The following is an 11,460-nucleotide window of genomic DNA, read 5'->3' on the forward strand; positions in this document are numbered from 1 at the left end:
TACTGAATAGAAATATAATGGTGTACTTTTGCTAATAAAATCATGCTTAGACACTACATTATGATTTCAAGCAGATATGTCCATAGTATAACCTTCAGTGTTATGCAGAAATACTGAAAATAGGTTTAAACATCTCTCTATTATCCTATAGTCTGCAGTATAGACAGATCCTGAGCAAAACCTGATTTTCACTGCAGTATTATTTGGTTTCAGGCTGACACCTCTGCACACTACATAGTTAGCCTGCTTTGCTTTCTGCAGTTTAGTGTATAAACTAGAGATAAGAAAGTACAAAGAGCAGCAGAAAAGGTTCTCTCAATGGTACCTCCAAGGACAGTGAGCTGAAATTCATAAATAATTGAACTGTGATAGCAGAGCTAAACTCAGCCCTGTTTTAATGCTGAGGCCACAGCAACAGCTTACCAGAAAAGACAATACACCTACATCATCCTGGCAATGCCAGCATCTCCTCTGGCCTCCAGATCAGGTCAGCACAATCCTAAAGGTTCTTACAACTAGTGTCACAGTTGAAGTGGTGGCTAGCACCTGAGGAAAGCCACTCCTGTCAGCTCTCCCTCTTCTCTCCCCTTGCCAGGGAACCAGCCTGTCTGACATGCAGTCCATCCATCCTGCCCCATGGACCCTTTAAAAGTGTGTAGTAGAGCTGATTTTCAGAAGACATCAGAACACTCTAATTTACTCTTTAATTTACTTTAAGGTTGAATGTGGCTCTGAACAGTCCCATGGCTTTCTTGGACTTCTCCTCTGTATCCCCTGCTGTCTTTAGCCTCCTACTGAGAAGGCAAGTCATTCCAGTGCAGGAGATACCCGTCATTCTCTATGTCAGTGCAACCCTCAGCACAGGAATGTCACAGACAGGGGGATTCTAGGGAATACCATCTCACTAGTAGATCAATATATAACTTTGCATACATTTAGAGACATTTTTTAAGCAGTTAGCAGTGAAATCAGTAAAAACAGAATCATAGAATCATTTAGGTTGGAAAAGACCTTTAAGATCATCGAGTCCAACCATAAACCCAGTGCTGCCAAGTCAGCCGCTAAACCATGTCCTTAAGTGCCACATCCAAACGTCTTTTAAATACCTCCAGGGGTGGTGACTCAACCACTTCCCTGGGCAGCCTGTTCCAATGCTTGACAACCCTTTCGGTGAAGAAATTGTTCCTAATATCCAATCTAAACCTCCCCTGGTGCAACTTGAAGCCATTTCTTCTCGTCCTATCACTTGTTACCTGGGAGAAGAGACCGGCCCCCACCTCGCCACAACCTCCTTGCAAGTAGTTGTAGAGAGTGATAAGGTCTCCCCTCAGCCTCCTTTTCTCCAGGCTAAACAACCCCAGTTCCCTCAGCCGCTCCTCATCAGACTTGTGCTCCACACCCTTCACCAGCTTCGTTGCCCTTCTCTGAGGTGCTGGACACGCTGCAGCACCTCAATGTCTCTCTTGTAGTGAGGGGCCCAAAACTGAACACAGGATTCGAGGTGCGGCCTCACCAGTGCTGAGTACAGGGACACGATCACTTCCCTAGTCCTGCTGGCCACACTATTTCTGATACAAGCCAGGATGCCATTGGCTTTCTTGGCCACCTGGGCACACTGCTGGCTCATATTCAGGCAGCTGTCAACCAACACCCCCAGGTCCTTTTCTGCTGGGCAGCTTTCCAGCCACTCTTCCCCAAGCCTGTAGCGTTGCATGGGGTTGTTGTGACCCAAGTGCAGGACCTGGTACTTGGCCTTGTTGAACCCCATACAATTGACCTCGGCCCATCGATGCAGCCTGTCCAGGTCCCTCTGCAGAGCCTTCCTACCCTCAAGTAGATCAACACTCCCGAACAAGTTGGTGTGGTTTGCAAACTCACTGAGGGTGCACTCGATCCCTTCATCCAGATCATTGATAAAGATATTAAACAGGACTGGCCCCAAAACTGAGCCCTGGGGAACACCACTTGTGACTGGCCACCAACTGGATTGAACTCCATTCACCACCACTCTTTGGGCCCAGCCATCCAGCCAGTTTTTTACCCAGCAAAGAGTACGCTTGTCCAAGCCATAGGCAGCCAGTTTCTCCAGGAGAATGCTGTGCAAAACAGAGTCAAAGGCTTTACTAAAGTCTAGATAGACAACACCAACAGCCTTTCCCTCATCCACTAAGTGGGTCACCTTGTCACAGAAGGAGATCAGGTTAGTCAGGCAGGACCTGCCTTTCATAAACTCATGCTGACTGGGCCTGATCGCCTGGTTGTCCTGTACGTGCTGCATGATGGCACCCAGGATGATCTGCTCCATAACCCTCCCCAACCTGACTGACAGGCCTGTAGTTCCCTGGATCCTCCTTCTGGCCCTTCTTGTAGACAGGCATCACATTTACTAACCTCCAGTCAACTGAAATAAACATGTGAACAACTGCCTACAAGAATGAGAGTAAGTAAAGAATTCACAGCTCTGTTCATGCAGAAGAGTCAGCACACAATAAAGTGTAGAAGAAACCTCCAGAGTACTCAGCTCTTCTAACACATTCCAAGATGCTCCTTCAAATGACCTAAACAATCCACAGTTGTCACTGGCCATCTACACAGCATCTTACATCCAACAGCAAATACACCATAAAGCAACACTACTTAGCCCAGATTATTGCCTCTTTTTGATTTACAAACTATTGCCTGTGCTGCACAGAAATCATTGCTCAAACCTACTTGTCTCCTCCTTACCCATACCCATATCTTCCTGGTCTCACTTCTCTGTACTTTTTTGCCACTCAGCTCCTTGCAACTCACTCTGGTATTCAGCTGAGTGCAAGCAAACTCTGTTTCTCATAAAGCATCAGGCATCCAAGGTTGCATATAATTGCACAGCAGGCTTTTTAGCAAAGGAGCCTCAGGATATTGGTCATCCTCCAGAAAGCTGAGAGGACAAGGTGGAGCCAGCCCACGACTTTGCTCATAGTAGAAGCTCTGTGTGAGCCTCAGGCTGTGTGAGCCAGCGGGACCCAAGCTCCCCTGTCCCAGGTCTTCTCAGGCTCACCTTCATGTGGGCTGACACATTAGGGACGGGAAGGCTCGTGCCACTGTGCGTGGTAGCCTGGACTAGAGAAATAAACATCTTCAGTGAGTAGGAAGAAAAATGCCATAACGTTCTGAAAGGTGTCCTTGTCCTCTTACACGGCAAGGCAAGAGGTGGTGGGGTTATGCCTGATGAAGACAGCTGAGGCTTGGTGGGACAGACAGAAGGAGCTTGTTGGACATTCAGAAAGACTTTGTTGAATAAGTATTTTGTTATGTATCTGAAAGGAAGAAAACTCCTATATAATCAAAGCAAGCTTGTTGTAGCATTTCATGATACTATCATAAACACACGTTTCCCTCTAATGCTGTTTAAAGTAACTTCTTGGGATTTGAAGCTGGAATCTATTTCCCCGTTCACTGTGTTTACAGACTAGTCTATTACTATAGACATGTTCAATAGCTTGTGCATTTTACTGTGCTCCATTTACTTGCTTTCGTAATCAAACAAATGAGGTTTGGGAGGTTTTCTATTGAAGAAAAACAGTAAAAGATAATTTTGAGTATGATTCAAGGCCTGCTGAGTCAATGTCAAAGATTCAATTTTTCCATTAATATTTCCTCACATTTTAAAGAAATGGAGCATGTATGTAAAAAGAATGTTTTTATTTTATTTTATTGCAGTATCTTATTTATAAAATCCTCAAATTAAAATAATAATTTATAATATTATATTAACCTGTTTTGAAAGATGTAGACACATAATCAGATGAAATGATCAACAGGGAAATACTACATTTCATACTCATTACCTGTAGGGCCAAATTATGCGTCTCCAATTTAGACAGCTAAACGAAGTGGTCAGATTTTCAGATGTGTTAGGTATTCAGACATTCTTATGCAGCACATTTCAAACTAGGACCATGTCATTTAACTGGTACAGAGCAGTGAGATTTTTCTGCAAATCTTTCAAATAACCCTGTTTTTTTCTCAAAGCAATGTGAATACTGCCATCTAGCTACACAGTAACAGTATATCTTCAGTCCAGTTCTGCTAGACACAAACTTTTTCACTTTCAGTTTGGAATAGAGCAGAATTAAGATACAAAATTCAAATTGCATTTATGTTAATTCAAAAAGATTTAGGCACCATTTATTATTAAAATAATATTATAATATTATAAAATACTATTTTGACAGCAAACTGAAAAGTTAAGAATAACAAGTTGAAGGTTCAAATTATTGCACCTGATGGTGAACAAGCTAATCCTTGCGAATGACAAATTTTACAAATGTAGGATCTTATTTTTCAAAGGTTTGTACATGCCTTTAATTGAATGGGGTAACTAATAAAGTTAAAAACACACATTAGTAAATTGAAGTCTAGATCCTCTTGCCAGTTTAAGATTCATCTACAAAAGATCAGGATTTCTACAAAACAGTTTGTCTAACAAATATCTTTATTATTATATTTGATCCATTAATTGTTTGGAAACTGTTTATATAGTGTCAGCTGAACACTCAGTATTCAAACTGTATCGGTTGAGTTCTGCCACTGGCCATATGGAGGCACTTTCAGATGAATATCATTGCATGCTCAAGATGTTGATCCACCAAGAATCGTACTCAACACCTCTTTGGGTAACCAAAAGACTGAGAGACTGAAGACACATGCACAGAACTTGCCCTGATGTTGAGAGGGCCATGGATGGTCTCAGCACCTAGACTTGGGAACTAGAAGAACTGATTTCCACAGCCTATTTCCACATTTCATCCAGAGCATTACATACAGAGCTGTGCAGAGCCAGACTGTTGTTTGGGATTACTCAGTGGGTAACTAGAATCTTTCTGGTTGAGCTCCTGCCCATCAATTTGAAGAGCTTGTATTTCAGAACTATACGAGACGTGATCCCTTCAACTTTCTTCCCTAGGTGGGGAAAACTGATGCAATTACATGACAGATATGCCACCTACTTAAACACACGTCTCATTTCTAACTACAATGGTATTGGGAAAGCTACCCACTTCCCACCTGAGGAAGAAAAAGTCCACGTAAGCTAGCACACACACAGTGGGACTCCAACTAGAAAGCAAAACCTATCCAAAGACAGACATACCTTAAACATAAAAGGAGAGGAAATCTACACAAACAGATGTCTTTTAGTATTTCATATTCCTTACTGAACAAGACATGCAATATGACATATAACCTGGCACAGGACCAGTTCACAGAATTATCTAGTCCAAAATCTAACCAATACCAGATTGATCAAAGGAAGATGCAAGAAAATGTGTTGCTACTTACAGAATAACAGCCCTCAGACCCATCCCAAGCAACAGGAGATTAGCCTGAATTTCAAATCATGAAGATGCCCAGCAGAAAAGGACCTGGGGGTGCTGGTTGACAGCCGCCTGAATATGAGCCAGCAGTGTGCCCAGGTGGCCAAGAAGGCCAGTAGCATCCTGGCTTGTATCAGAAATAGTGTGGCCAGCAGGAGAAGGGAAGTGATCGTCCCCCTGTACTCAGCACTGGTGAGGCCACACATTGAATCCTGTGTTCAGTTTTGGGCCCCTCACTACAAGAAAGACATTGAGGTGCTGCAGCGTGTCCAGAGAAGGGCAACGAAGCTGGTGAAGGGTGTGGAGCACAAGTCTGATGAGGAGCGGCTGAGGGAACTGGGGTTGTTTAGCCTGGACAAAAGGAGGCTGAGGGGAGACCTTGGACTTGATGATCTTAAAGGTCTTTTCCAACCTATACAATTCTGTGATTCTGTGAAAAGCTGAGACTATAAGAAGAAAAGACAGAAATGCCACACGCCAGGCCCCAGCCTGCTTCACATAAATAATTAGGAAAACAGATGTTCTCCCATGTCATCTATAGCAAAATCTTGATGAAAGTTGTTCTTACATACAGTATATCACAAGGCCCTAATTCTGCCAATATCATTTTTGGAATAGCACACTTTGAAGTTTGGGTGCTTTTGTACACACATGCACACTCACACACAGAGCTGAATGAGAGTTACAGCTTCTTATGAAAAGATGAAGAGACTACATACAATCAAATGACTAACTCAATTCATCACAAATGCCGAGCCACTCTTGGCCACTGAAAAAGAACAGAAAAAATAACACTTGATATTGCTAGGGCTAAACATTATTTTTCAGTTTGACACATTAGTGCTTGATGGTATTGTGAGCCACGAAAAGCCAGAAGACAAACAAGAAGTTATCTTTCATGTTCCCAGAGAAATTAATTTATGGAGTGCAGCATGCAGACATGTGTTTCTCCCAAACATCAGGAGCATTAAAAAGATGTTTAATTATGGATACAGTGTTAGATGTACTGCTTTCTAATTTTGCATTTTTAATTTTGCATTTTTAATCTTCTGTGTAGCCTTCCCCCCAAAAAAAAAACCCCAACCCAGGATAAATTGCATAATTCTGGGTTATTTATTAATTGTATAAAATTTCAGTCCCAGGCTTGTGAAGAGCAAAGGCCTTGCCCCTAAATGGTCTCTCTTTTTTGACAGCAGCATACATTGCACCTTTGGTGCTAAAAGAAATATATTTCACCACCTCAGCTGCTTTCTGCAGTCTGACAGTATGTCAAATCATTCTGGAAAACACATAGCTGCTATCTAATAAAGTGGCCACTATTCCAAGTGCCACGAAGGGGGATGATAGACTACTCCATCAGAATTTTAATTTATTTTTCCTCTGAACTGAACAAGCAGCATCTCAATATTGTAATCAACATGTGAAAAACTCGAGTTTTGTGGTGCCCAGCTTTACTGTGATGTGTCCCAGCAGGGATGCATTTAGCTATAAACCACCCAAGAAAATAGCTTTGTTACCACCAGTCTTTACAGAGCCAGGTATTTTCCTGGTTGTATTCTCTTCTGACCATTTTTGTCAACTTACTTTATGTACTGCTGAATTAACAAACTGAACTCCCAGTCAACTTTAGCTGGTTCGTCATCTGTCTCGGTAGTTCTAACACACCTACGTCCGACCCTGCTGTAGCAGACCCTCCAAGAGCACTTTGAACCCTTTCCAGAAAATTTCCCTTAGGCTGGACTTGAGGACCATGCTTGTAGCATCGCCGAAGGTGGGACATGTTAAATCTGGGGTCGCATACAATGGTCTAGGTTTTGTGTGCTTACTCTGTGGGTACCCCTATTCAACATAAGAATACAGCAGATTAGGGAGATAGCATTTAATGATTACACACATGCAAATGACTGCTCACAGCAAAGGGCAGGGAAAAACCTTGCTCAAGATGGCTGCAGTCAGGCAAGTCGCCAAATGCAATGCACAGCTCATATCTGGACCTGTGTCTGTATCTTTGAATTGGTAGGGCCTCCTCCCTCCCAGGGCCCTACTGTTAACAGCCAGGTTATTCCATCACCCTCTGGGAGTGGCCATCCCAGAGGAGATCTTTTCGAGAGCCACCTAACCTTTCCAGATGTTTCACGGTCATCTGCTGTCTAGGTTCTTAAGTGCATTACCCCTGCTTGTAGTTCAAGCCTATCAACATTGCACATACACACTGAAGACGTGTTCTTGCACCTTAACAAAGTGCCGGTTCACTCTGAGGTCAGTCGCTGGCATAATTTTAGAAAGCTGCAATATTACCTTTGTCAGACAGCTGTTATTGCCATTTCCTCACTTGGCTTGAGGACAATTTATCTGCAAATGATTATGGGGTTTGAAGGCAGAAAAAAGGTAATCATCACAGATAAGATCATCTACTCATCTACCACAAAAGTTTTTACTGTTGTTACAAGCTGTAGAATAATTATATATTCAGTTGTACCCACACAACAGTGATTTATAGTGCTTCCATCAGTCCTTCGGGGGCTGCTGACTAAAAGCACTCTGTCTACACAGCGTGACTCCCATCAGATGCTTAACCAGGTTACAGTCGTACTGGCATTTGGTGTAAGTCAATGAAATTTATTTGCATACTAGTAAGTGGTTTTGGAGAATTCTCACATATGTTTATTCACAGCCTCACCCCACCCATGTTTGCTAACTTTTACAGATCAGTTTGAGATCCCTCAATGATTTTACCATTTGAATAATGTTTAAATAAATTGGATATATATACGTGCTTATATACCTAAATACATATATATATACAAATATTGCCTAGCTTATGTAGAACTTATTTATATGTTATTAAAACATAAAAAATGAGATTATTTGGGGAAAATTATTTTTGTGAAAGTGCAGACAAAAATTAAGCAAGCCCACAGTGGTCGTTTAGATTGAAATCACTAAAGATATAGCTCACCACAAAAGGAGTCATCATTTGCAGATGAGGATGAAGACTTGCAGAGTAAACACACAGTTTAATTTTTGCAGATTCAGGTCAGGCAGAAGCAGTTTATTTCTACAGGTACAGGAGGGAATGCGTAGCGACAGAGGTTCAGCCCTCTACCGATGTGAATTCTCACATAAAGCAAAAGTACTAGAATCATAGAATCATAGAATGCTTTGGATTGGAAGGGACCTTTACAGGTCATCTAGTCCAACCCCCCTGCAAGAGCAGGGACATCTTCAACCAGATCAGGTTGCTCAGAGCCCCATCCAACCTGACCTTGAATGTTTCCAGGGATGGGGCCTCCACTACGTCTCTGGGCAACCTGTTCCAGTGCTTCACCACCCTCATTGTAAAAATTTCTTTCTTAAATCCAGTCAAAATCTGCCCTCCCTTAGTTTAAAACCATTGCTCCTTGTCCTGTCACAACAGGCCTTGCTAAAAAGTCTGTCCCTGTCTTTCCTTTAGGCCCCCTTTAAGTACTGGAAGGCTGCTATAAGGTCTCCCCAGAGCCTTCTCTTCTCCAGGCTGAACAACTGCAACTCTCTCAGCCTGTCTTCATAGGAGAGATGCTCCAGCCCTCGGATCATTTTTGTGGCCCTACTCTGGACCCACCCCAACAGGTCCCTCTGGATGACATCCCATCCTTCTGGCGTGTCAACTGCACTACTCAGCTTGGTGTCATCTGCAAACTTGCTGAGGGCGCACTCGATCTCGCTGTCAATGTCATTGATGAAAATATTGAACAGCACTGGTCCCAGTACAGATCCCTGAGGGACACCACTCGTCACCGATCTCCAGCTGGACATTGAGCCATTGACCGCTATCCTCTGGATGTGACCATCGAACCAATTCCTCATCCACTGAACAGTCCACCCATCAAATCCATATCTCTCCAATTTAGAGAGAAGGATATTGTGGGGGACCGTGCCAAAGGCCTTACAGAAGTCCAGATAGACGACATCCGTAGCTCTTCCCTTGTCCACTGATGTAGTCACTCCATTATAGAAGGCCACTAGGTTGGTCAGGCAGGACTTGCCCTTGGTGAAGCCATGCTGGCTGTCTTGAATCACCTCCCTGTGCCTTAGCATAGCTTCTAGAAGGATCTGTTCCATGATCTTCCCAGGCACAGAGGTGAGGCCGACAGGTTGGTAGTTCCCAGGGTCCTCCTTTCTACCCTTTTTAAAAATGGGTGCAATGTTTCTCTTCTTCCAGTCACCAGGGACTTCACCTGACTGCCATGACTTTTCAAATATCATGGAGAATGGCTTGGCAACTACATTAGCCAATTCCCTCAGGGCTCTGGGATGCATCTCGTCAGGTCCCACAGACTTATGTATGTTCAGGTTCCTCGGGTGGTCATGAACCTCATCTTCCCTTACAGTGGGAGGGGCTTTACCCCCCTGGTCCCCAACATGTTGTCCATTGACTCAGGAGGGGTGAGAAGAGCAGTTGCCAGAGAAGACTGAAGCAGAAAAGTTGCTGAGTACCTCAGCCTTCTTCTCGTCTGTTGATACTAGATCACCATTCTTGTTCATCAGTGGAGGTATGCTTTCTTTAACTTTCCTTTTCTGACTGACATACCTGTAGAAGCCCTTCTTGTTATTCTTTGCATCCCTTGCCAAGTTCAGCTCCAGCTGTGCCTTGGCGTTGCTGACCCCATCCCTACACAAGTGGGCAGCATCCCTATACTCTTCCCAGGTTACCCGTCCCTGCTTCCACTGCCTGTGCAGTTCCCTCTTGCTCTTTAGTTTGACCAGCATGTCTCGACTCAGCCATGCCGGTCTCTTCCCTTCCTTGCCTGATTTCCTACATCTGGGGACTGAGAGCTCTTGCACTTTATGGAAAGCATCCTTAAAGATTTGCCAGCTCTGTTCTGCTCCCTTGTCCCTGAGGACCATTTCCCAGGGGGTCCTACTGACTAACTCCTTGAAGAGCTGGAATTTTGCTTTCCTAAAATTTAGTGTCCTGACTATACTCCTCACCTGTCCCATATCCCTCAGGACTGTGAACTCCACCAATGCGTGATCACTGCAGCCTAGGCTGCCTCCAATCTTGACGTCACTGATGAGCTCACTTGCATGGGTGACCATCAGGTCCAGCATTGCATCCCCTTGAGTAGGGGTGTCTATTACCTGGGTTAAGAAGTTATCCTCAATGCACTCCAAGAGTCTCCCGGATTGCCTACAGCTTGCTGTGCTACTTTTCCAGCAGATGTCGGGGTGGTTGAAGTCCCCCAGTAAGACAAGAGCTTGCAAGTGTGAAGCCTCCTGTAGCTGGAGGAAGAAGGCTTCATCAACTAGGGTTTATATAAATTCACAGCGGATACAAGCTGCCCTGTCAGGGGGCCTGATACGGCAGAGCAGCATCTGCACGGAAGGAAACGTCACAGCGAACGTGCCCATGTGTTGCTGATTGATAGCTCAGAGCATGCAGCCAGGCAGCCTTGGCGTACATCTGTTCAGCTCATCCCTTCCTCCCTTCTGATCCTGCTGTGCCCTTCACCAACTTCTAGGCCTAGCAAGGCCTGCTTCCACAAAACAATGTTGGTAAAAGGGATTATTCAGCCCTGTTTCCAGAAAATGCTGAACTACTGAAAATACTGACTGATAAAAATGATATAGCTGTTTCTCTTTAGGAGGCATCCTCTCAACGGATCTATATAAACTACTTACATTTTCTGCTCTTACAGAAATAAAAAAATAATCTATCATCACCTCATCACTCACATCTTCTTAAGACTGACCTGTGTTTCAGCATTCTTCAGCTGGTTTATTTAATCTATTTCTACATTCTGATTAAACCACGTATTTAAGCAGGAACCAAACTGAAGTAGAAGAGCTCTGAGATGAAGAATTGTGTGTTGTTCCTACTCCTCTCTAGGAATCTGCTTAAGGCCACTGTTTGGATTGTTGTGGGTTTGGGGGTTTTCTCTGTTTAGGGACAAGACCAGCATATATTTCATAGAATCACAGAAAAATTTAGGCTTGAAGGGATCGCTGAAAGTCATCTAGTCCAACCCCCTGCTCAAAGCATAGCCAACTCTGAAGCTACACCAAGTTGCTCAGGGTCTTGTCCAGTTGGGTTCTGAACACTCCGGCAATGGAGATTGCACAG

The sequence above is a fragment of the Ciconia boyciana genome, chromosome 1, assembly GCF_034638445.1.
Source record: "Ciconia boyciana chromosome 1, ASM3463844v1, whole genome shotgun sequence".
NCBI lineage: Eukaryota > Metazoa > Chordata > Aves > Ciconiiformes > Ciconiidae > Ciconia > Ciconia boyciana.